This window comes from Mirounga angustirostris, unplaced genomic scaffold (assembly GCF_029215605.1).
Source record: "Mirounga angustirostris isolate CCGP_5_RB_7025 unplaced genomic scaffold, mMirAng1.0.hap1 SCAF_3, whole genome shotgun sequence".
Taxonomy (NCBI): domain Eukaryota; kingdom Metazoa; phylum Chordata; class Mammalia; order Carnivora; family Phocidae; genus Mirounga; species Mirounga angustirostris.
Genome location: NW_026991711.1, coordinates 158764340 through 158790616, shown reverse-complemented (window position 1 = coordinate 158790616; position 26277 = coordinate 158764340). Strand labels below are relative to the sequence as shown.

Sequence of the window (26277 nt, the reverse complement as noted above, 5' to 3'; positions counted from 1 at the left end):
AGAATAACTTACAAAAGACATCCATGATTCCTTCACACCCATTTTCCCATGAACTGCACTATCCCTTGTGTTATTAGTGCACACAAGAGCAGGAGGACATCGTGACTGGTGTCCATGTGACATGTGAAGGAAATGCGTGGGTTGTCTCAGAGCACACCACAAATATTTAAAGAAGCTAACTGAGACTCTGGGAATGGATACACCCTCACATATATGCATCTACACACATAAACAAATGTAGCTCTGTCTCCAGGCAGACTTGTGTGGGTATTTTTCAGCACATACTCAATGGCAGATTGGTTCCCCTGACATGGTTTCATGTGAGAGTCCGCACCTATAGCTAATGTCAACAGCTATGAAAAATACTGTAGTAAAAGTCAGCCACAGACAGCATGGTGGAGTTAGCAGCTCTTTATTCGTGCTACCTACCATTTGTTGGACAAAACCGTGTGATGGTGAGTCGTACCCTACTACCATCTTACTCTTTCAAAAACCAGGCTTTTTGGGAATCTCTGTAGAGGCTAAATGTTTTGTTGCAAAGGAGTAGAAATAACATCTACAATGTCCTTCATTTGAGAAATTAAAAGAGCAGATCAAAAATGTGGTGATGTCGTAACAGATGTACTTCTCTTGATGTGACATTTCTAGAATGTTGGGTAAAGCTCTGCAAAGATGGCCTGGAATTCTTGCTCTCCAGAACAAAAGCCTAGCCATGTAGGGAATGGAAACAAGATGTTAACAAGAGTTATAGGGCACAAAAGTATAGCTATTAGGAGATCATGGACAAGATAACTTAACTGCAAAATAAATAGAAGTTTCCATTGCATTTAATTATCAACAGTCAGATTTATTATTTTTCAATACCTTGGCAACCAAATATGCCAACTGCATTCTACTAGTCAGTTAAAAAATTGAATTTTAACTCTATGAATTCTCAAGAAATATGGATGAATAATCGTAGACAGTTTTGGTCTAAGAGCTTTGGATTAATGGAGCCAATGTTATGGAGCCATATGTTACTCTTCACCTAAAACTCTGAACTCAAAACAAGTTAACACTGTTTTCAAATCTTTATTACATAATGCAATCAAATTATTTTATTCTTAAAGGAACAGAAGGGGGCCTACACTGGACATGTTCACCTGACCCATTGTATTTTATAATTTTATACAAAGGTCAGGTTTTTAAATTAGTTTCGTGACTGATTTATTTTAGTATTGTTCATAAACTCCAATTAATCAGATGTTTCTGAAGACTGTGGAAACAGGAAATAAATAAGTCTTTTTAATACCTGAGAATCTAATTCTGAAGGAAGACTAGTTTATAAAATGTAGAAGATATTTCAAAGGAATTTTGAGAATAATTTAATACCAAAGAGAAGACAACATTGCAAAAGAAAGCAGAATGACATGTTTAATAAGCACAACTATACAAAAGGCTATAAAAAGTTTGAAGCTAGAATCTATTGAAATTCAACATAATGAAAATTATATTTGAAAGTTAAATTTGAAACAGATCACGGTGCTAGATATGTAACAACAGATTCCTAAAAATTCATGGAACTCTACACCACAACACTGAATTTTACTACATGTATATTGAAATGTAAATTAAAATTTTAAATCTCAAAAAAAAAAGAAAGTTAAATTTGAAAACATATGTTTTAAGACCTGGCAAATAAAATCTTTTTCCACATTTCTTTTTCAGATAACATCCTGCATTGTTACAATATCTTTCTCATCAGGAAATCCTGACTAACTTGAATGTTGAAGGAATGAAGAACCTTATTTACTTCAAAATGGTAACTACCTGTGTCTTAAGCAGAAAACCTTTGCATTGACCATGCTTTTTAAAAATAGTTTTTAGTATAGAAGACACCATCTTTGTGTTGTTGAGTATATATATAAATGAAGTCATTTAACATTATTTAAACACTAATCACTAATAATTATATGATAGAAAGAGAATGAAATGTAAAAATCATGATCATCTCAATAGATGCATAAAAGATCACTTGACAAAATTCAACATCCTTTCATGATAAAAACCCTCAACAACCTGAGTATAGAAGGAAAGTACCTCAACATAATTCAGGCTACGTATGACAAGAGCACAAGTAACATCACAGTCAATGGTGAAAGGTTGAAAGCTTTTCCTCTAAGATCAAGAACAAGACAAGGGTGCCTACTCCCACTATTTCTATTCCACATAGTACTGCAAATCCTAGCCAGAGCAGTTAGGTGGGAGAAAAAAGAAAGGAAAGGGAAGGAAAGGAAAAAGGAAGGGATGGGAGAGGAGGGGAGGGGAAAGAAAAGAAAAAAAGCAAAGAAAAGAAAAGAAAAAGGAAGGGAGAGAGGAAAGGAAGGAAGGAAGGGAGGGAGGGAGGGAGGGAGGGAGGGAGGAAGGGCATCCAAATCAGAAAGGGAGTAGTAAAATTGTCTCTGATTACAGATAACCTAATCTTATCTATAGAAAGCCCTAAAGACTATACCAAACAACAATTAGAACTGATAAATGAATTCAGTAAAGTTGCAGGATACAAAATTGACATGCAAAAATCAATTGTGTTTATCAGTTCACAATAAATGATCAGAAAAAGAAATAAAGAAAAAAATCCAATTTACAATATCATCAAAAACAATAAAATACTTAAATTTAACCAAGAAGATGAAAGATCTGCATACCGAAAACTACAAGATACTGATAAAAGAAATTGAAGAAGACACAAATGAATGGAAAGATATCTCATGTTTATGGACCAGAAGAATTAATATTATAATTCCCATGCTACCCAATGTCATCTATAGATTCAGGCCAATCCCCAACAAAATCCCAATGGTGTTTTTCACAGAAAGAGAAAAACAATTCTAAAATTCATCCGGAACCACAAAAGACTACAAATGGCCAAAGCAATCCGAAAAAGAACAAAGCTGGAGGCATCACACTTCCTGATTTTAAACTATACTACAAAACTACAGTAATTGAAATAGTACAGCATCAAAAGCACAAGCCACAAAAGCCAAAATAAACAAGTGAGACTACAACAAATTAAAAAGCTTCTTTACAGCAAAAGAAATAACCAACAAGATGAAAAGGCAACCTACCGAATGGGAGAAAATATTTGCAAACCATATATCTGATAAGAGGTTAGTGTCCAAAATACATAAGGAACTCAACATATATACATAGATATAACAACTCAAAATATTTAACAACTCAATAACAAAAAATAAATAATCCAATTAAAAATGGGCAAAAGGCCTGAATAAACATTTTTCCAAATAAGACATACAAATGGCCAACAGGTATATGAAAAGGTGCTCAACATCATTAATCATCAGGAAAATGCAAATCAAAACCACAGTAAGATATCAAAACTACCTTACACCTGTTAGAATGACTATTACCAAAAAGACAAGAGGTAACCAGCACTGGCAAGGAGATTGAGGAAAAGGCCCTTTGTGCACTGTTGGAAATGTAAATTGGTGCAGCCACTATGGAAAACAGTGTGGAGATTCCTCAAAAATACTAAAAATACTACCATACAATTTAGCAATTCCACTTCTGGGTGTATATCCAAAGGAAATGAAATCAGGATCTGAAGAGATACTCACACTAACATGTGCATTACAGCATTATTTACAATAGCCAAGACATGGAAACAATTTAAGTATCCATCAAACAAACAGATAAATGTATATACATACATATCTATAGCCATCTTCTTTAATATATATATATATAATATATTATATATATATTATATATATCTCTCTTTAATATATCTATATAATATGTGTAACATCTAATAACATTTAAAAAGATGTTATTTATATAATACAATATTATTCAGCTATGAAAGAAAGAAGCTAAACCTGCTTTCAACAACATGGATGCATTGCGAGGGCATTATATTAAATGAAATAAGTCAGACAGAGAAAGACAAATACTAGATGATCTCTTTTATGCATAATCTAAAAAAACACAATTCATAGAAACAAAAGTAGTTTGATGGTTGCCAGGGGCAAGGGATAGGGAAAATAGGTGAAGGTGGTCAAAGAGTACAAACTTCCAATCACAATATGAGTAAGTTGTGGAAATTTAATGTACAGCATGGTGACTATAGTTAATAATACCGTATTGTATACTTGGAAGTTGCTAAGACAGTAGATCTTAAAAGTTCTCACTACAAAAAGAAAAAGATAATTATATGAGGTGATGAGTGTGTTAACTAACTTATTATGATAATCATCTCACTATATATATATTATGTATATTATATATTACCATAATAAACTAATTAACACACTCATCACCTTATATAATTATCTTTTTTATACATATATAATCCTTAAGCTTACACAGTGTTAAATATTAATTATATCTCAATAAAGCTGAAAAATATAATAACAATAATACTAGTAACAATCCAGTAGCAACAGTGCTGACAACAGATACCATTAGTGATGGGTACTAGCACATTCATCAGTTAAACCTATTACACTGAGATACACTTGTTGACCAGAGCTTAAAAAGAAGTACTGGGGCACCTGGCTGGCTCAGTCGGTGCAGCATGCAACTCTTGATCTCAGGGTTGTAAGTTTGAGCCCCACACTGGGTGTAGAGATTACTTAAAAATAAAATCTTTAAGGGGCACCTGGGTGGCTCAGTCGGTTAGTCGTCTGCGTTCAGCTCAGGTCATGATCCCAGGGTCCTGGGATGGAGCCCCATGTCTGTGTCAGGCTCCCTGCTCAGTGGGGAGTCTGCTTCTCCCTCTGCCCCTCCCCCCACTCATCCTTTCTCTCTCATCTCATGCTCTCTCTCTCCCTCTCGCAAATAAATAAAATCTCGAAGAAAGAAAGAAAGAAAGAAAGAAAGAAAGAAAGAAAGAAAGAAAGAAAGAAAGAAAGAAGAAAGAAAATCTTTAAATCAATAAATAGAATCAATATTTTTAAAAAAGTATAGAATTTAGTATTTCCAAATCCCATTTGTTGTCCCTGTTGTATGCTGTTCTGAGCTACCTATGTATGAACCAAGACACACCCATGACCTTCCTTTGATTCAGGAACAACGGAGGTTTCCTTTAGTTATCAATAAGGACTTAGATCTTCATTTTTGCTTTATTTCTATCTGTTCATTAAACAAATATTTACTAAACATATTCCATATACCAGACTTTGTCTTTGACCTGTGGTTCTCAACCCTATCAAAACCGATGCCCTTTATTTTTTCTTTTTAAATATTTTCTTTCTTTATTTGAGAAATAGAGAGATAGTGAGAGACAGCAAGAGCAGGGGTTGGGGAGAGGGAGAAGCAGACTCCCCACTGAGCAGGGAGCCCGATGTGGGGCTCGATCCCAGGACCATGGGATCATGACCTGAGCTGAAGGCAGATGCTTAACCAAATGAGCCACCCAGGCACACCAAAACCAAAGCCCCTTCAAACAAATATTTTATAAGGCTCCCTTTATTATCCTAAAATGAAAGTCAGAAATAATATAAGGTGGTTAGAGATATTAAAAAGTAAGTAAATATAGTATTCTAACTATACTGTTAATGAGAAATAAAAGAATGGTTGTTTAAAACAAAATAATATGTATTGTGACATATAAACGCCCAGGGAGGCACACAAGAAACCATAATGAAGTAGGCAGAGGTCTGTACTTACTTAATATGAATTCATTTAAATTCAAAAGAGAAATAAAGAGATCAGATGCAATTCCACACACACAAAGAATATAGGAAAATGACAATGCAGATGTACCAGAGAGACACTCGTGTAAAAACAAAGAATGGCAGCAGTCCAGGCTTATTTGCAAATAATAAACGAAGAAAGGAAACAACCTTAATTAAAGTAGGGATAGCATGCCAAGACAAGTACAGACTCTCACCAGGGAGAAAAAGTGTGATAATCCCACAAGTGAGGAAATAAATAGTATCCATACCCCCCACCAAAGTTGCCAAGTCTTCAAAGGTATCTCAAAGGATATTTTTCTTGTGATTGATAGTATCAGCTTCTACTTCACAGGACACAGTGGGATGCCCACCATGGATTGTGAAAAATAACAAAGTAATTAAAACCAGTCTCTTACTTCCCAGTTCATTCCAATATCACTTACTGTATAGCAATCATACAATCAAGTAGACAGAATGCCCAGAGTGAATAAATTATTCAATAATTTAAAAACAATATCTTTATTCATTTAGACATGCCTCTCAGTACCTATGTTTTCCTCATGTACTGGGCCTTTCACATAACTTCTTGTAAAAAAAAAATTAATATCATTTACTAAAGTACTCCAGTTTGTATTTTAGATGGTTTAGTAGGGCAGGACTTAAAGTCTTGCAGGATGCAGGCAACTGTTCATTATGTTGCTCTGTCCTGTACCATGCATTCCTGGCTGTGTCCACTAAATGTCCCCAGAGAATTCTTCCATCACCTCCACAATTTTGCAAAGTGCCCGCAGTACTGTACTCATGAAGAACTGCAGGGCTAGACTCAGGGTAAGATGGTGAGCACAGATGTCCTTCCTGCCCACATAGAATGGAGGTCTAGTTAGGGATACAAGCATTAATCAAAAAACCACAAAAATAAAACTATATCTAATCACAAGTTGTGCCATGTGCTTAAAGGAAAGGAATGTGTTGTGGTGAGAACATGTAGTCTAGGGGATCAGGCAAGTCTCCTGTTTAAGTGACAGACGAGCAACAATTTGGAAGAGAGAGAAGCATCTTCATCTCTTTTTTGGCATCTTATAATCAGTGAAATATATAAGGATCTTGTGAAGCTTGCCTTGAGTCCTCAATGCACCTACAGTCTTACTGATAGAGATACAGATGGTCTGGGAGGGTGATCTGGAAAGATACCGCCTTTGTGACTTAGCACAAAATGGCCAAATGCATCCCATTTTTCCTTATAATTTACCTCCTTAGAATTTATTTTGTTTCCTTTTTTTTTTTTTAAGATTTTATTTATTTGTTAGTGAGAGAGAGAAAGATAAAGCATGAGCAGGGGGAAGGGCAGAGGGAGAGGCAGAAGGAGAGGCAGACTCCCTGAGTCTGAGCAGGGAAGCTGATTCAGAGCTTGATTCCAGGACCTTGAGATCCCAGGACCTTGAGATCATGACCAGAGCTGAAGGCAGTTGCTTAACCAACTGAGCCACCCAGGTGTCCCTATTTTGTTTCCTTTAAATTTATACTGAAGAAAAAACAATGCAAGTGGAAAATAGTAAAGTATCACTTGGTGACAGTATCTTTCGGTTCTGCTAAGAAAGAGTTCTTAGCAATTATTTCACATTTTTGAGATATTTGAAGATCAGCTATAATTTTTTTCAACTTTAACAGGTGAAGAAATGGACTCAAGAAAGCTAAGTAAATATACTGCCCAGGTTCACACAGGTAAGAAGTGTGAAGGAAATAACTAATACTGCCTGCTCCCCAGATCAACAGATGTTTTTTCTTCACTGTGTTATATTTCTTCACATTTAGTTGCATTACACGATATGCTGCACATGTCATCTAATAGATCTTAGAAATGGAGAGAAGAAAAAAATAGTTTAAGCCCTATTTGGTTTAAAGAAGAAAAAATCCTTTGATAAAACCCCAGGAATGCCCCATACATAAATACTTTCTTTTTTTTTTTTTAAGATTTTATTTATTTATTTGACAGAGAGAGACACCGTGAGAGAGGGAACACAAGCAGGGGGAGTGGGAGAGGGAGAAGCAGGCTTCCCAGGGAGTGGGGCTCGATCCCAGGACCCTGGGATCATGACCCTGAGCCGAAGGCAGATGCTTAACGCCTGAGCCACCCAAGCGCCCCACATAAACACTTTCTTTGTGCTGATACTTTGATGTCGATTTTGCCTTGAATGTGGATACAGAGTCTGAAATAATTTAATGATTTTGATCTGAGCCCAATTTTCAGAAATACAAAAGCAATGGTAGAAGATTCATGACTGGGAGAAGTGTAGAGAAGATGATTGGTTTTCATTTTAAAGATATCATAAGCCTTGGGGCACCTGGGTGGTGCTGGTTAAGCATCTGCCTTCAGCTCAGATCATGATACCAGGGTCCTGTGATCGAGCCCCACTTGGGGCTCCCTGATCAGCAGGAAGTCTTCTCCCTCTCCCCCTGCTGCTCCCCCAGCTTGTGCTCTCTCGTGCGCTCTCTCTCTCTCAAATAAGTAAATTCTTTAAAGAAAAAAAAAAAAGATATCATAGGCCCCAGTAGATAAGATCCAAAAAAGAAGACTATAGAAGAATCAAATTCATTACAGGCACCAGTTGAACATTTTCAAGGATGCCATTAATGTGAGGACTTGTTAGTTCTCAGATCCCTGGGATACTAATTCTCCTTGCAGTATCTATAAGCTCCAGAAAACCTCCCACATAGGTTGGCTGCCCAAGATAGCAGCACACACAAACTGGGGAGCAGAGCCAGAACTCCAGGAGTGATAAAAGAATACATCTGATTCTAAGGATTCCACATTTTGCTCATATAATAACAATCTGGCCCAGAGACGTTGAATTGTAACCATACTGCTGTTCTGTAGGTCAATGTAATGGGACCTCTGCTGTCAGACTGCCTAAATTCAAATCCTGGGCTCCACCACTTACTAGCTTTTTGACCTTGAACAAGGTCACTTGGTGCCTCAGTTTCCTCATCCATAAAATGGCTCTAATAATTATACTCACCTCTGGGCTTACTGCAAGATTAAGAGAGATAATACATGTGATTTAGAATAATATGTGGCAAACTCTAATGATTGTTAGCTATTATAATTATTCTATAAGCAGAAAACTTAAAAGTTTCAGTAAATGTAGTTTTTCGCTATTGATAATGACAATGTTAGAGATGTCTACTGTACTCTACCTTACAAAATGAGAGGAAACAAAAACCACTTTGAAATTTAAAAAAGACAAGTTGGCAAAATAGAGGGAATAAACAAGTTACTGAGAATAACATTCAGGATTGATAACCTGTGAAAAACCCCATAATGATTAAAATTAAAAGAATAATGATTCCACTGATGGCGGAATTTTCCTTGGGAAACCCTGGAACATATCATCCTTTCCCAGGCAAATGCTTATTTTCTTGTTTGTAAATTAGAGGTTACAAATTGCTCAGTGTAAAACACTGAAGCATTCATTGCTCACTATTGGAATAAAAAAATGTTAAATGCCATTTTATTTAAGGCAGATGAGAAAGTAAAAATGAACTGAAATCATCTGTCACCAAAAGAAATTAATGACAAACATTGTCTTTTGTGACAGACCCATTATATTTCTGAAGATACCATAAGATAAGTTCCTGCAAGGGTGCTCTGGTTAAGAAGCCATCTGTCTGCTTTGGGCAAATGACTGTGAGCCTAATCCACTTAAAGAAAATGTCAACAAAATTGTTTCAACACCAGTGAGCTGAATAATAGAAACCCCTGAGCTAAACTTTAAAAATATGACTCAAGTGCAGAAAACTTCATGAATGTAGGTTTGTGTGATGATACCGGTATCCTGTGAATTCTCTTGCAGTCATTTTGACAAAAGAACCATTCAATAAAACAGTAAGAATCCACTGCCTGTTGATTCCCCTGCTCTCTGCTCTTTGCTTCCCATTATTGTGATCATTTGCCTCCGTGTCAACAAATCTAATAAGAGAGGACAGAAGATTAGTATCAACCTTTAGCAAGGTGACAAAGATAATTAATTGCATTTCAAATGAAATTTCAGTAATGGATGGTCATCAGCGCAAAGAAACAAATACTGTTTAAAAGTTCTGATATCTCAAATTAACTTTCACTGGGTAATAAATGACCCTGAAATCTGAATTCATACTGCCATGGGCACTGTAGGCCAAACACAGAAGGAGCTTCTACAGAAACCTCTATTTGGCCAGCTCATACTATTTCCATTTCAAAAAAGATCATTTACAGCAACCTGAAAGATGTAGGATGCTACAAACCCCAGAGCAGACAAAGACTATAGAGACCGTTCCTAGTACTAGAAGAAGACTTCTAAAATGCATTCTATTTGCCTGGTATTTGCTTGGTGTGGTTTCACTGTAAGAAATTACTGATTACATTGCTTAAATTATTGGCTACTTCATCTATCCAAAGGATAAACCTGCAAAAATGCCAGAATAAGAGTGTAAATGTGTGGGGCGCCTGGGTGGCTCAGTCGTTAAGCGTCTGCCTTCGGCTCAGGTCATGATCTCAGGGTCCTGGGATCAAGCCCCACATCGGGCTCCCTGCTCAGCGTGAAAAAAAATATCTCAGTAGGCATATCATGAAAATAAGGGCATAACCACACACTATTACCCCAATGAAATTAGCACTCATCCAGCAATTTCATCTGATATGCAGTACATATTAAATTTTCCCAAATGTCTCAAAACATCTTTAATAGCTTTTTAAAATCCAGAATCCAATCAAGGTTCACACATTATTAGCACCTCTGAAAATAATGATCCAGCTCTGTGACGTTAGGGGAAAAGCCTGAGTGACAGTTCACACTCAATGGCAAGTTCACAGCCGTGGATACTGCTTCCCTGAAAGACACACATCTCCACAGCGTCACCCTGTCCACCTTCTGGAAAAATGCACCATTAAATCATCACATACACCTGTCAAAACATTTCTTCTGAATGTCAGACACCATCACTCTTACATTCTTGTTTTTAAATCCACGTTATAAATATATATGCCTGGAAAAATTCATCACACATTCACCAAACCCTTTCAGTGTTATGCTGACACCTCCCTAAATGCTCGTCCTATCCAGGCCTCGGATTTCTTCCCACATAACTGTGAAGATCAAACTATCAGAAACTAGTGGGAGAGAACATTCATAGACAATTCCAATATTTCAGTAGCTGATATTTTTTAGGCCTTAGATATGCAGACACAAAAAAACACACATTTTTGGATGAGCTTTAAATTGTGACCATGTAGAAAATCTGGAACAAGCCTTGTGTGATTCTGTCCATGTGCACAGACGCTTGCTAAAGAAACTAGCCCCCTGCTGACCTTGAGGTGGGATGGCACTACTCTGTTCTATCAGAGCCCGCCTCTCTGGCTACAGATGGTTGGACCGAGCTTGGACACGTAGCCCAAGAGTGGCCAATTAATAGCTGGTTAGTGACCTGTCAGTTAGCCTGGCTCCAGGAAGCAATGATGGCAATTAGTGAAAGCAATCAGATTAACTCTCTCAGAATGTGACCTGGGATATTCAAAGAGCCTTAGTCAGAGGTGCTAGAAAATACACAGAGGAAAACAAGAAAGGGGAGGGAGCTAAGCCTTTCCAAGGCTACTGCACTAGAATGAAAATTCCCAATTCTTCCTCCTGAGAGAGGAAAAAAGCCTGGTCCCCTAAAGCCTGCTTGGATTGCAATGGTCTTCCAGCCCAAATCTCTGTGAGGCTGCCCATTCTGTGGCTTCTCTTCCTATCAGGAGACGTGTTTCCTGCCTTGTCACATACATGCTTCTTACCTGATGAAGCCTGAATGAATCCCCGTTCCCTGTAACTCAGGTAAAAAAAAAAAAAAAAAAAAAAATTAAATGAGAAATGACAGGTCTGTTACAATTTTAACCACACCATTCGATTGGTTGATAATCAAGGCAAAATAGAATTTAAACCATGTTTTTGTCCCAGCTAAAGCTTTCTAAGCTTCTCATAGAGAAAGCCAGAATCAGTCACAAGGGTAGAAAGGACAGGGATTGTGGCTGATGTCTGCAGTGGAAAGAACAATGAACAAATTAGGATTTGGCTGGGTGACCTTGGAAATATCACCGCCCACTCCTGGGGGCTACTGTTTCCTTTTCTATTAAAGAAGGGGGTTGGATGAAAGGTTCTTTGAGCTCACCTTATATACTGAAAGTCTGTCATTTATTAATTAGGGCTCAGATTAAAATTGCTGTATTAAAATTCATCATTTAATTATTTTAAGTAATAGACCGTCTAGTGGGGAAGAGATAAGGAGGCGATTAAAGTGTTATGATAGCGGAAGAACAGGGTACCATAAAAACACATGGCAGAGATGCCTAACCCTGTTGAGGATGGAGGGCCTGGAGAAGAGGAGGTGTCAGAAAAGGTGTCCTGAAGACTGGGAACCTGAGCTAACAGCTGGAGCACAGATAAAGTGCCCCCCACAGTGCATAAACCACAGAGTCCAAAGATGTCCTCTGAAGCAGAAGGGACACTTCCTGTAACTGCTCAGCATGAGAGCACAGCTGGTGCCATGGAGAACTGGGGAAAGTTCGGTGTGGCTGGAGGGGCCCATGGAAGAGGAAGGCAATGAGAGATGAAGCTGGAGAGGAAAGAGATCACAAAGCGCTCCATAGGGGTAGTTAGGAAGTTTGCAGGAGGCGCCATGGGAAACCTTGGAAGGGCTTTAAGCATGCAGAATGGCTATGACCAGACTTATGTTTAGAAAGGTCACCTCAGCTGCTGTGCTGCAGAGGGGGACAGGGTATACGGGAAAGGAAAGACTTTTCACTAACTCAGGTGATAAATGAAGAAGACGAAGCTATGGGAATGGAGATCACATACTTCAAAGGTTGACCCAGCAATACTTGGTAATTGCTTAGAGGTGGAGGTTTAGGATAAAGATCAAGAATAATTCCCAGGATGCTTGCATGGATAACTCCAAATTGTCATTCATTCTTTCATTCATCCATTCACTTACTCAAGTAGAGATACCAGTGGTGTCAGATGTGCGTGGAGATGAACATAGTCTGAGACACGTTGACCTCCCTGTGATGAAGAGAACCCCCAGTGCGATGCCTGGAGGGTAACTAGGAGGGAAGGGTCACAAATGGAGGTCATCTAGAGATAAGGAGAGACCCGTGGACCAAAGATACACATTTGGGATTTGACAACAGAGTGAAGGGAATGAAAACTATTTGCATGGACACTGTGACTCTGGGAGAGAGGATGGAGTGAGAAGAGAGCCTAGGCTAGAACCCTAAGAAACACCAGCATTTAGCAGACGAGCAGAGGAAGAGTAACCTGCAAAAACCACTGGGAAGAAAGAGCCAGAGATGTAAGAGGAACACCAGGAGAGTGCAGTGTCCCAGAATTCAAGGGAAGCAGTGATGCAAGAAGGAGTGACCAGCCGCAGAATGTTCCCAAGTGGTCAAGGAAAATAAAAGCTAAAGACCGTCCACAAGATTTCGTGACAAGAAGGTGACTGGTGACCTTGGTGATAATGATTTAATGGAGTGTCAGAGGAGAAGACAGATTAAAGTTGGCTAAGGACTGTGTGGGAGGTAAGGAAGTGGATTCGGCAAGTGTAAACAACCTTGTTAAGAAGTTTGTGTAGGCGAAGAGAGATAGGAAGTAGAGTAGCTGGAGGGGAGCTGAAAGTCTTTCATAAAAGCCATTTTATATGTATAAACACAGATATGCTGAGCAATGAATGTGAAAGGAAAAAGACAAAATATGAAATGGAATTACTAAATGCCTCTACTTCTTGGATTGATTGTTCTTCTAACTTGATTTTCATAGTATCCTAATATTCTTTCTCCTTATTTTAGAGCCCTTTTATTGGTATGAAGTGGGAAAGTTACTCATCAATTAAAAATGTAAAGCACGTAAGCTTAAACATATAATTAAATCTATCTAAATTTAAAAGTAAAAAAGCAGGGATTTCATGGTGTATGCATTTATGGCTACCTCTAGAAAATGACACGTTCTCACATTGTCCACCAGGTGGCTCCCTTGGTTCCTGTCTGTCCACAAAAAGCTTGTGTGCCAAGGTTAGAAATGGCCTTCTAAACTGAGGGTTCTAGAGGGGAGGGGGCTGGGAGGATGGGTTAGCCTGGTGATGGGCATTGAAGAGGGCACATTCTGCATGGAGCACTGGGTGTTATGCACAAACAATGAATCATGGAACACTACATCTAAAACTAATGATGTAATGTATGGTGATTAACCCAACATAATTAAAAAAAAGAAAAAACTGAAAAAAAAGAAAAAAAAAGAAATGGCCTTCTAAAACCATTTGGTTAATTCCTCTGCCTCCATGTCAATTTGTACCTCAGTCACTCTAAGTGTCCTCAAAGTTATACTGAAAACTTACAAAGTCATCCAAAAACATTAATATCTCACCAACTTGTATACGTAAGCATTTAAATTAGAAGCGAACGCTATGTTCACACAGTAGAAAATGATTTTCACAGAAGGAAAGTACCTTAGCAAAATCTGAACTGATCATGCTTCATCAAAGGCAAAAAAAAAAAAAAAAAATCTACCACTTGCTTTTAGAATTTGGTGAAAGGAGAAAAAATGAGTATCCTTATACTTGCTGTTTGGAAAATGTTAATAGATACTACTCAATCTAATATGATCTAAAGCTCTCAGGTTCAAGTAATCTGTTGAGGGTTATAAGACATAAAGATCTTTCCTCTACTTGATAGGGGTTATTAGCATGATTCAGCAGGAGGAAAATGTTACCATTATGTATTTATGAATATTCGAAGTAAGGAAGATATATGAGTTGAAGGGCAATTGAAAGAGTCTACCCCATAGATACTTCCCTTAGCCCTTCTCCCATCCTGCTGTGCCTGAAACACCCACCAGAAATACAAGAGGAAAGGGCAAAGTCAGTTTTACAACTATGAGTGCACAAAGGGACTACGAATACACATACACATACACACTCACCGTAATAGCAGTTAAAACCAGCTTCCTTCATTTGCCAACTTTCTTAGGAAACAGTTCTATCATTTTCAACTTGCTAACAGTGCAGGATGAACATTAACACCTCAGGTTTGAGACTCAATTGGAAATGAGAGAGGGGCCAAGGAAGAGATGGCTCCCTTCACGAAGCCCCTCAGGAAATCCTCATGGCTGGGGGAGCAGGTTATTTTACCACCGCTTTTTTCCGTCTTTCCTCGTTTCCTGAGAAACTTAGAGAAAAAAAAATCCAAACAATTAGCCACTAAGCAAAATCACCTGGGAAAGCAGGAAAGACCACAGGCTATTTGGAGAATTGCAGAGGGATTGCCATGGCTGGAGCACGGGGTAAGCGAAAACTAATACAAGGAGGATGAAAGCACCTCATTAAGGGAAATGACCTATGTAACAAGATAGCAACCTCACTGGAGACAAATTAAAGGAATTGTATACACCTGGGCAGGATTTTATAACTTTGTTACCCTAAAGACCTGAGAAGCTATAACCCTCCGAGGAAAGTATTTGTTTGTCAATATTTATTTCCTATGGCCCTATTTGTTATGCTGCTTAAGTGAAAGTTGACATAATGTCTATTCAGCGCAAACACTAAAGCATTCTAACCAACCACTAGCAGGATCCCATGGGCCACAATTCCCTACTCTGTAACTTTCCACATTTATGTAGTGGAGCAGCCAGGCTGACACCTGCCAAGAGAGGTTTCAGGACTAGAGAGGAAGCAGTGGATCCTGGCAGCCCGCTCAGCTGCCTTCAAAGGGTGACCTTTAGGTGTGCAGCAAAAGCACTCCCCCACCATGATATATTATTTGTTCTAATCCTCAGCTTCAGGTCGCATGTTTTAATAAAGTCTTCCACTAACGTCAACTTCAAGGGTATTAAACGGGCACAGCTGATTTTCTTCCTCTCTGCCCACATACGATTCTCTCCTCTTTCCTCTTGAACTTGGAGAAATGGAGACTCACCGTACTGAAGTTGAGATGAGCTCCCCCAGCTGTGGAGAAAGAGTCCAAGTGTCGCTGTCCTATTTTAAAGTAACAGTCTCCAGTGCTCTTCATATCTATACCCCACAGGATGTTTATTTTCTACAGTCAAGGGTTGTTTTTTTTTTTTAAAAGGAAAAATATAAAAACCCCCTAGTTACTATGGACAAATTGCTCATACATACAACGATGAGCACTCAAAGAATACGAAACCTCAATATTCATAATACGAAGGGAAGAGAAAATCTGCCTATAGTTTAAAATGAAGTCCCATTCCTCATTTTGAAGGCCAGACTAAGATGAGATTTTTACTGTGGCCTGCAGCCAAAAGTGGACTATTTTGGTAGATGTATACATCTTCTAGTCTCTAGGGAATTAACGGTTAAGAATTCTCCCTTTTACTTCATAATTCTGGTATCTTTGCTGTTCAGTATGGTAGTCACCAGCTGCATGTGGCCTTTGAACACTTGAAATGTGACTTGTGCCACTGGAGGACTGAATATATAATTTTATTTAATTTTAGTTATTTTTATTTTAATAGACACCCATAGCTAGGTTTTCCACATTGGACAGCACAGGCTACAAATGATGCCAAACTTCCTCAATGTAATGAATCAACTAAAATTATTTTTCACTCTTTCCAACCTCTTTCCTGACATAGCACTCGCCACAATTACAATTTAATGACTAATTATGGCTTGCACTTTTTAACATCTGCGTCTCCCACAAGAACACACACTCCTTGAGTACGGTGGCTGCTTCCATCACATGCACAGCTATATTCCCAGCAGCTTAACACAGGGTCTTGCCCAAAGCAGGGATCCAAAGCATTTGTTGAATGAAAGAATAAATTGGGTGCCACAGAATACACATTCACCTCAGCCTAGAATTTCCCAGGACCACTGACATCCACTCCCAGCAAAATCTTAATGCCCAACTTTTTAACTCTATCAAGGAATATCAATTCACCCAAAAACTAGCCCATCCTTTTATAACCAATATATTGCCCTCTACCTTTTACTCAGGCCCTTTTATAACAAGAATTTTCTAGAGAAAATAACCAAAGGACTGGCCACGATGCTATTAGCAATTTCAAGGTCAGGTGGAGTGACAACAGGTATAGCTGGGGGAGGCAGGAGCCACTGGAGTAATAATGGATATATCTGGTAAGAGATGTGGGCTGGTAGAATTCTTCTAACCACACCACTAGGGAGACTGTCCCATCTGCCCACATGGAGAACAAGTCCTGTGACCTTGGGTGCCCCACTTCACATAAAAATGCATTCTAATCAGGGGTGCCCATGTGGCTCAGTCATTAAGTGTCTGCCTTCAGCTCAGGTCCGGGCCCCAGGGTCCTGGGATCGAGCGCTGCATTCGGCTCCCTGCTCGGCAGGAAGCCTGCTTCTCCCTCTCCCACTCCCTCTGCTTGTGTTCCCTCTCTCACTGTGTCTCTCTCACTCTGTCAAATAAATAAATAAAATCTTTAAAAAAAATGCATTCTAATCAAATTATATTTTTCAGCCAACAATCATATGAAACTGGATTTCCCCCCCCCCCCCGCCCCCAGTAGGTTTTATATTAGGAAACTCCTTAAACTTTAGCTTTCAAACCTTTTCATCCTGGGTCACTGCTATGAACTGAATGTGTCCCTCCAAAATTCATATGTTGAAACCTTAATCCCAAGTGTGATGGTATTTGGAAGTGAAGCCTTTGGGAGGTAATTAGGTATGGATGAGGTCACAGGGGTTGGGATTGGTGTCATTCCAAGGGAATGAAGAACTCAAGCTCACTCTCTCTCTACCATGTGAGGAAATCAGGAAGAGGATTGTCACCAGAGCCTGACCTGCTGATACCCTGACCTCAGACTTCCCAGCCTCTAGTACTGAGTAAATGTTTGTTGATTAGGCCATTCATTCTGTGGTATTCTTGTTAGAGCAGCACAGACTGACTAAGACAGTCACTGTATAAGTTTGCTAGGGCTGCTCTGACAAAGTGCCACAGGAATATTCAAGAAGATTAAATAACAGAAATTTATTTTTCTCACAATTCTGGAGGCTAGAAGTCTGTTGTCAAGGTGTAGGCAAGGTTGGTTGCTTCTGAAGCCTCTCTCCCTGGCTTGTAGATGGTCTTCTTCTCTCTGTGTCTTCACCTGGTCTTTCTTCTGTGTGTGTTTCTTTAATCCTCCCTACTTATAAGGACCCTAGTCATGTTGGATTAGGACCCATACTAATGACCTCACTGTAATTTAAATACCTCTTTAAGGACACTATCTCTAAATACAGTCACATTCTGAAGTACTGGGCATTAGGACTTTAACACATGAAATGTGGGTGAATACAATCCAGCCCATAACAGTCACCCCTCTCCCAATGTTCCAATCTGTGTCTCAAATTAACTTGTTATCTACATCCAACCACCCTAGAAACCTCTGTTTAAAATTTTGGGATGGTTTGCCTATTGTACTATGAATGACAAACACTTTTCTGACCATCTGTAGACCCTCACTGCTTGTATATATTTGTAGGCTTAGGACTTTATCATTATAAAGTATGGCTTTACCATCATCAATAAGCTTTTTCATACATTACATATGAAATAGCCATGTAACAGGTGGGACGGTGTGGTCATTCTATGGATGAGGACTCCAGGTACACATGCCTGGGTTTCGATTCTAGCTCTGCCACTCATTAGCTGGTTGACCTTCTTAAAGGTTAGCTATTACCCAACCCTCCTGTCCCTCAGTTTTCTCATGTACAAACGAGAAATATTAATAGTACCTACATCCTGTGGTCGCTATTACAATTAAATGGTTTAATAAGTGTGAAACACTTGGAACTCTGTCCTGTAAAGAATAAACATTTTATATTATATCTCTGTTAGCTATTATTATTTGTTGCTATTGCTAAAGGGCACTCTGTATTTAAAGTATTGGAAAGAGAATCAAATTCATCAATTCTAATCAGCCATATGCTGGATACCAGTTTTACAGTGAATAGTTTCATTTTCCCTAAAATGCCCACCTCTTTTTGGTGCATGCAAGTTGTTTTTCAATAATTTTCTAAGTTATTGAATACAAATAATGATGATCCCAAGATGAGAGGATTTTTCCAGAAGTGTAACTAAGACCAAAAGGAGAAGACTTGCCTGTTTGGCAAGTAAATTCGAGGAAGGAGAGGGAACTCTCAAGGCAGTTTCATATATTTATAGCACTAAGTATATGATGAGCTCTTGATAAATATTTAAAAAGTGACAATGATGAAGACGGTGATGATTCACAAAGGGAGGAAGGAACTCAAGGATGAAAGTTACCCAGATTTTAAAAAAAGATCATATAAAAATGTCTAAAGTTCAGTCACTTGGAATGTTAATGATATCTGAACCATCCTGGAAAAAGACAAGAAACTTGAAGAGAACTGAAGTATCTTCTCTCAGTCCTCTTATGAGAAACTAAAAACAATAATGACTAAAGTGTTAGTTACTGTACCAGGGCAATTTTCAATATTCTTTTCTAGGCTTATATTCAAAGAATTCAATTAAACAAACACATCTTGAGCACATACCATGTGCCATTTCTACTGTAACAATAAAAAATGGAATGTGGGCACTAGAATGGTAAAATGTAGCAGAGGGCCACCAAAAATTGTATATAACATATACTCAGGACATTTATGTACTTGTGAGTACACTGTATGCACACTGTGTAAACTGAGGAAAAAGGCTGGGAAGAGCTGAGGCAGGGGTCTAGAAAACTGTGCAACTCTATAAATACCCCAGAGATTAGTCACTCATTGCCTGAAAAACAAAAGATGGGCACCAGGAGGATGAAAAAAATAAAGGTGGGCATCGGGCCTACTGAGAGGAAAAGCTAAAACTCAAGTACCAGTTTCATGCACGTAGATGCCTGTCAATTTTCTGTGAAGACAGAATACCCGGGTAGGAAAAGATGAGCCTGGGTAAGTTTAGGCCAGGGTGAATGAAACTCCCCAGAGGTAGAAGGAAGAAAGAAGAGGTCAAAATGGCAAACCCATGAGAAAATGCAGCTGCCAAGAACCACAGAAGCACTCACCTTCCCACGTGGCACACAGACATCAAGGGGTGACATTGGACCCCATGACTTTGGATATGAATAACAGGCTTTGGAGTCACACAGATCAAGGTTTGTGTCTAGCTCCACTTCTTACTGGTGTGTTATGTTATACTGAACACATTGCTTCGCTTCTGTAATCCTGTTTCCCAGTTTAGCTCAACACTGTGCTCAGGCACAGTCCCCACCCTGAAGGAGCACAATGTCATAAGAAAAAAAGACATGGGAACAAATCATTAGGATATAGTGAGCCAGGGTGGGGAACACATTTAAAAAGTGAGAGTGATGAAGAAGGATGAGATTGTACATAAGCTAGAGATATAGCACCGAAAGGGGATTATCTGGTTTTGATGAGAATTGGGGTTGGAGCACATGGAAAGAAAAGAGCAGGAAAAGCTTCCCTAGAAAGGTAATAGAGAACATGTGTTGGATTCGAGAGAGGAGGAGGGACTGGTTAAGTGACTGAGGAGGGGAAGAACATTACAGTCGGCAGGAACAGCATGTGTGAAGGCGTGGAATCCTGAAACTGCCCAGTGTGTTCCAGGACCACACAACTGTGGGAGTGTGAGACGGAAGGTACAGAGCTAAGCAAAGGGCCCATCACAGAGGATCATCTTATCCAGGCCAAGAACTTGGAATCACGTTATAGCTGACAGAAAAACAATAAAACATTTATCTCACTCCACTTGGGCTATTAATTTCAATCCTCTAAATTTTTTTCTGAAGTATTTCTTTTCTGAAGATTAAAAATTCTTAATTAAATTTTCTTTCACAAGAAGCTTGCATTAGACTTGGAAAGTGGATTGGACGTTATTTTCCCAACAACTTCTGTTTCTGTCATCTGGAGTTACAAACTGAATCAACTAAGTTTGATTGTTAAAACCAAAGTTAAGATCTAACTAAGATCTAGTTGAGCTACAAAGGAAATTTTCCTCCTCTGATTTCTCGAACACTGGATTGTTGAGCTTCTCTATCGTGCTCCACTATACCAATAAACAACGGGTTCACAAAAAAGACACAGCACTGCACATGGATCCTTTTGAAATAACTGAAGACTTCTCTTAAGGGTAAACCTTAGCAGGGGCGCATGGGTGACTCAGTCGGTTAAGTGTCTGCCTTCCACTCAGGTCATAATCTCAGGGTCCTGGAATCAAGACCCACATAGGGCTCTCTGCTCAGCAGGAAGTCTGCGTCTCCCTGTCAATCTCCCTCTGTGATCTCCCTCTCTCTCTCTCTCAAATAAATAAATAACCTTAAAAAAAAAAAAGTAAACCTTAGCAAAGAAAATCACTGTGGTAGACAATAATTATAATTAATACAAGTAATAAATACTTAAAGACACTCCCAAAAACTTCATGGAAAATAGGAGGCTAGACATAGAAAAATTCTTAGACTGACAATTTCATGGAGGTTCTATGACAAATCCAGGGGGCACTATTCACACAGACGCAAAGGAAATGGCATCCCCTAGAGCTATGTAGTGCACAACATATACATGGTGGCATGAGGCAGTTCTGGCCAATTCAGGGATCAGATCATTAAACTTTGTGTTGCAAAAAAGAAGTGGCATTGGTGTAGAAATGTCTAATCAAGAGCTCCAGTAAGATTATTTTGGTGTATTGATGTTTAACTTCAATGCAATTCATAAAGTCTCAAGTAATGAGTTATCAAGGTCAGCTGTAGTTCAAGGTCTCCTGTGAAAACTCTTCCTGGGTATCCTTGACAAAGGAGCCAAAGGAAATGACCTTCCCAGGAGCAGTTATTTAAAGAATAAGGATGGTGGTAATCACTCCACTATTTGCTCCCTCTCCCTCTGACCAGAGAGGAAGTTCTAGGACAAAAATTATACTTTCTGAGACAAACCCAATAATCTGTAAGTTGGTGGTTATTAAGCAAAGGATAATAACAGAAATGATTTAGTCTGAATGATTTAACTGTAATTTCATAGCTGAGACAGTACTTTCCAGAATTTAGAAATGGAATGTCTACCCTGGCAGTGCTTATCATCATATTATTGTACATTTTTATGATTTTCACAAGAACAACTGAGAGTAGTTTTTAATAACAAAAAATTCAGAGGAGGACATCACTTCTTCAATGTTGGTTGTTAGTGTATCTTCATGCATATTTGCAGAGCTCAGAATGAGTGGGGTTAATAAATGAATTGTTTAATATAAGAACCAGGGCTATGTTATAACATAGCACACAAGCACACACTATATATACATATAATTGTTCCTTTCAATGACATTCTTCCTCTCCCAGGCAAAAATGTATTACAGATAAAAGAGAACAGGACGGAAGTTGCTGGCTTTTTTCCCTCCCTGGTTTCAGATTACATGAAAACACTCCATGGGCTGACTCAGAGGATACACAATATACATTGTTAAGAACTTTAGGCTCATTTATTCAGATTTAATATTAGGACATAGTTACTATTAAAACACACTTTTCATACATAAGCATTTACATGCCAGCTTCATTTTTTTCAGCCTTGGATATTAGTTTCTTGGTTAATATCAAATCCACAATAAACAAAGGAGCCACTTCTGCAATATGTATAAGTGTAAAGAACCATCTGTAAGGTAAGGGAATGGAGGAAGTGGTGTGCAACCAGCCATGATTTCACCAGCAAATAAACTGTCTATAGCTCTCAAGTGTCAATATGACTATTCTATCAGATGTTCAAAATGTACTCATCCATGCAGTGTGAAGGAATAAACTACTGCTGTAATAATGTACCACCAGAGAACACAAGTAACTCTCTAAAACAGTCAACCTTTCCTCTCTCTATATTTTTGCAAAAAAAAAAAAAAGAGTGAAGCTCAACTAAATCTGGAGAAAGAAAATTACAGTGAAACAAACCCACATTTCTGACCCAAGTCAATTGGAATTAAGTGCTGAAACCCAGCCCAGAATTTTACGATATCTAGTATATTTTAAATATATATGAAAAATACATCTCTTAATCCATGTTTAAGAAAAAAAAGCTCAACTTCCTGAAACTAGATTTGTTAGTAATTGATCAGGAACTTCTTTTTGGCCCAAGAGATTAGTTTCTCTCAGGCAACAGGGTTCACAAACCAATTTTATTCTCATTGCTCCATGATGCCAGTTCCCTGGTAGCAGACAGCTGGGAAATTTAGAATATTCTAGATGATTAAGGGATACCTCTGAGATATTTGGATTGCAATCTTTTTTTCTGCAATACGTTGTAAAGCAGTTTAAGAACTTTCCATCCCTGAGTCCATTGACTCAAAAGTCCATTGAGAATAGTATCTTTTAAACAAATACTCAAAGAGTTTGGCTATTTTTAGAACACATGGCTTTGTCCTGGCAGATTTACTAACCAAATCATGAGGGGTTAGTGTATCTTGCTGCATATCAAAGGATTCTCTTCAGTGAGAAAGAAATCTATAGTCTTGGTTGTCTCTGAAAGCAAGCAGCTTTTACCTAACGACTTTATAACGTTCCCATAAAATTATCTGATAATCCAAAAGTTTAAGACTCAACCCTAAATCATAGTTTTGTGATAGTCTTTTCCTTCCAGAAGTTACTTTCTTTCAAAGCATTAATATAATGATACTGATACTGATAATGATGAATGTTTCTTGCCTTATTCAAATAATTTTCTGAACAGTTATGTGTAAATTTTTTATGACTCTAAAGTTACTTTTAGGGCACCTGGGTGGCCCAGTTGGTTAAGCCTCTGCCTTCGGCTCAGGTCATGACCCCAGGGTCCTGGGATCAAGCCCCACGTTAGGCTCTCTGCTCAGCAGACAGCCTGCTTCTCCCTCTCCCCGTGCTGCTCCCCCTGTTGTGCTCTCTCTCTCTGACAAATAAATAAATAAAATTTTTTTAAAAATAGTCACTTTTAAGAATCCAAAGAGATTTCTTTTTCAAAAAATCTATAACAAATCTTTTCATAAAGCCATGGATTTTTCCTTAAAAGGAAAATTCTGTTCCGAACTATTCTGCTTTGATGAATAGGTGCTTTCGTCTATTACAAATGCCTAAGTATCACAAATATATGGGGAGTGATTAACAATACAAAATTGTTTTACAAGAAGCGGGAAATAAGGCAGAAAAAAAGGCTCCCCTTGTCACCCACTCCCTCCCTGCTGGTTTGTTACTTTGGGTATATAATCTCATACATGATGTATATTTGAGTGCCCACTGGATCTACCTGAAATAAGAGAAGTCTAATTAAATTGGAAGATAACCACCTCTGGACAGAGAGAAATATTCTTATTACCCATCATGACCTTTCAATATGACTTTAAAAGAGTAACATCTAATTTCATTATTCTTAACCTAAATTGTCCTTTACATGTTTACCTTTACAGATATGTATATACATGTGTATACATATATATATCCAGACACATATAACATTTTTATATACATATTTATATATGTAGGTATGTATGTTGACATTGTTAAACTTAACCTGAGCCCTGTGCTCCTGGAAAACAGGGACATTAAGAAATCCCCCACCCTTTTGTGTTCCAGGAAATGGTTTACTGCAAATAACCCCCATTCCCCATTATGAGTGAGATAAGACTCATAGGTGCCCCCCTTGTTTACCTATCCCGAGGCCAGACACAGACCTTCCAGATTCCCTTTCAGAAATGATTAGCTCAACTGTTTGAATCCCTTAACCAATCTGGACAAAATACCTGCTTCCCTGATTCAGCCCAACTGTAGTTAGCCTTCTCTGCTTCCTTCAGGCCCCTGAACTTTACCCCTCCCCCATTCTGAGCTGGCAAATAGCACCTTAAAAGTCTCTTAGGATCACACACCCGGTCACTCACTCCCCACACCCCATTCTTTCTAGCCTTGTTTGCCCCTCCTAGGAGACCTAAAAAAAAATCCTTTTTGCCTGACCTTTGAGAAGCTTACAGATTTTATGAAAGGAATATTCTCCCTATTTATTTGCAATGGTCCCCTTCCTCATATTGCAATAAACCTTTCAAATAAAATCTCTCTTTACCTAAATCTGGATTTGATTTTACATGACACTTTATACACCACACTCACATATCCATTCAGAGAAGTGAGCTCATGTTGCTCTGATTTGAGTTAAAAATAAGGAAATTAGATAGATGTATCCCATCTTCTTCCTAGAGTAACGTGGAAAAAAGAGCCTGAGTCTGAAAAACCAAAAGGGCTATAAGAAACTAGAATGAAACACTTTTGTTATCAATTTTTTCCACTTATATCATTGTAGACCTCAAACTCACCTCAGCTAAAACTCACCTTGGACAAAGACTGCGTAAGAAACAACTTTTCTCTAAAGAAAGCTTTCCTGTGAGAAAAGTAAGACCTTCCATAACCTCACAAGTTGGAACCAAGTCCTCTGGTCTATGATGCATCTATTCATTAGGATCCTGCCACTTTTGAATTATTCAAAATCATTATAAAATGCAGCTTTCATCTGGAAAAAAAAAAAATGTACCTCTGAGAGACACTAAATTTAGTTCCACTGGAGATAAAGTAAAGTGGTCTGTGCTTCCATAATCATGTCAACAGCCTAGCTTTTATCTCTACTAAACTCCTGGGCAGCACAGCTGGGATGCAGCCACCCAAGACAGAAATCTGGACACCATGTAACCAGCCTGTTTATTGCTAAGAAGCATTAAGAGTCCATCTAAACTGTCCTATACTTGTTGAACAAGAGCTGTTTGAAATAATGTTTTAGATTTGCAACTTTTTTTTTTACAGATGCATTAATTAGACTCCTTTTTAAAAAATTCATTGCTTTTTCTAACACTAATACAGTAATATTATACATCATATAATTCTCTTTCTGCATCTTTTCAGCTTTAAATCATAGAAAACTCTCAAAAACCAACCTTTCAACATCCTCCTTTGTAACTACAAGCTGTCAAATAAATTTTGTGGATACACATGAACATAGAACGTTGCTGTAGATTATTATTTTAGAAGATGGGTGATTCAATTCACTTATAATTGACAATATGACTCATGACCAGATTTGATATAATAACAAATTAGCTATGATGCTAATGAGTGGTAATTAAATGAGTGAAGCAGACATTTTAGAACTCCCAAGACCAAGCTGAGGAGATGCAGCACATCTTTATTTTGATTTGTTTTATTTTCACCATTATTTTCAGATTGTTTTGGCAACCATACTCAAGTATCGAGATAAAAGACAGAGTTTTGGAACCTATGAAAAGCTAAAGATACTTACTTTCTGCTCAAATGGTACTTCCTCATGGAAGACTTCCCCAACCTCCACTGTTAGGTCAAATCCCATCACATAGCCTCATAATGCCAGGCAACTTCTCCTTCACGGCAAATACCACAGTGAAAAATTTAATATGCAGTGTGTGGATATTAACGACTGCCTCTCTCACTAGACTGTCAGCTCCATGAGACCAGGAGACCATGTTTTTTTCTTCATTAGCACCTTCCCAGGTATAAAGCCTAGCACCCAGTAAGGGCTTATAGATATGTACTAAATGGATGAATGTGGTTTTACTCAAACAAAACAAACAAAA

At 38.3% G+C, this 26277-nt stretch overlaps 1 protein-coding gene across 3 annotated transcripts in view; it reads right to left on the bottom strand.

The window, feature by feature from the left end:
* The window catches only part of PLCL1 (phospholipase C like 1 (inactive)), a 365254-nt gene that overhangs the window by 8710 nt on the left and 330267 nt on the right, over positions 1-26277 (bottom strand). The window contains exons 6-7 of one of the 3 annotated variants that reach the window (XR_010410263.1): positions 14657-14901; positions 11482-11510 (exon numbers count right to left, since the gene is read on the bottom strand). The exons of the other annotated variants lie outside the window; for them this stretch is intronic. The gene's annotated coding sequence lies outside the window, so the exon portion shown is untranslated. The remainder of the gene's footprint in view (positions 1-11481; positions 11511-14656; positions 14902-26277) is intronic. 3 annotated transcript variants of the gene reach the window in all.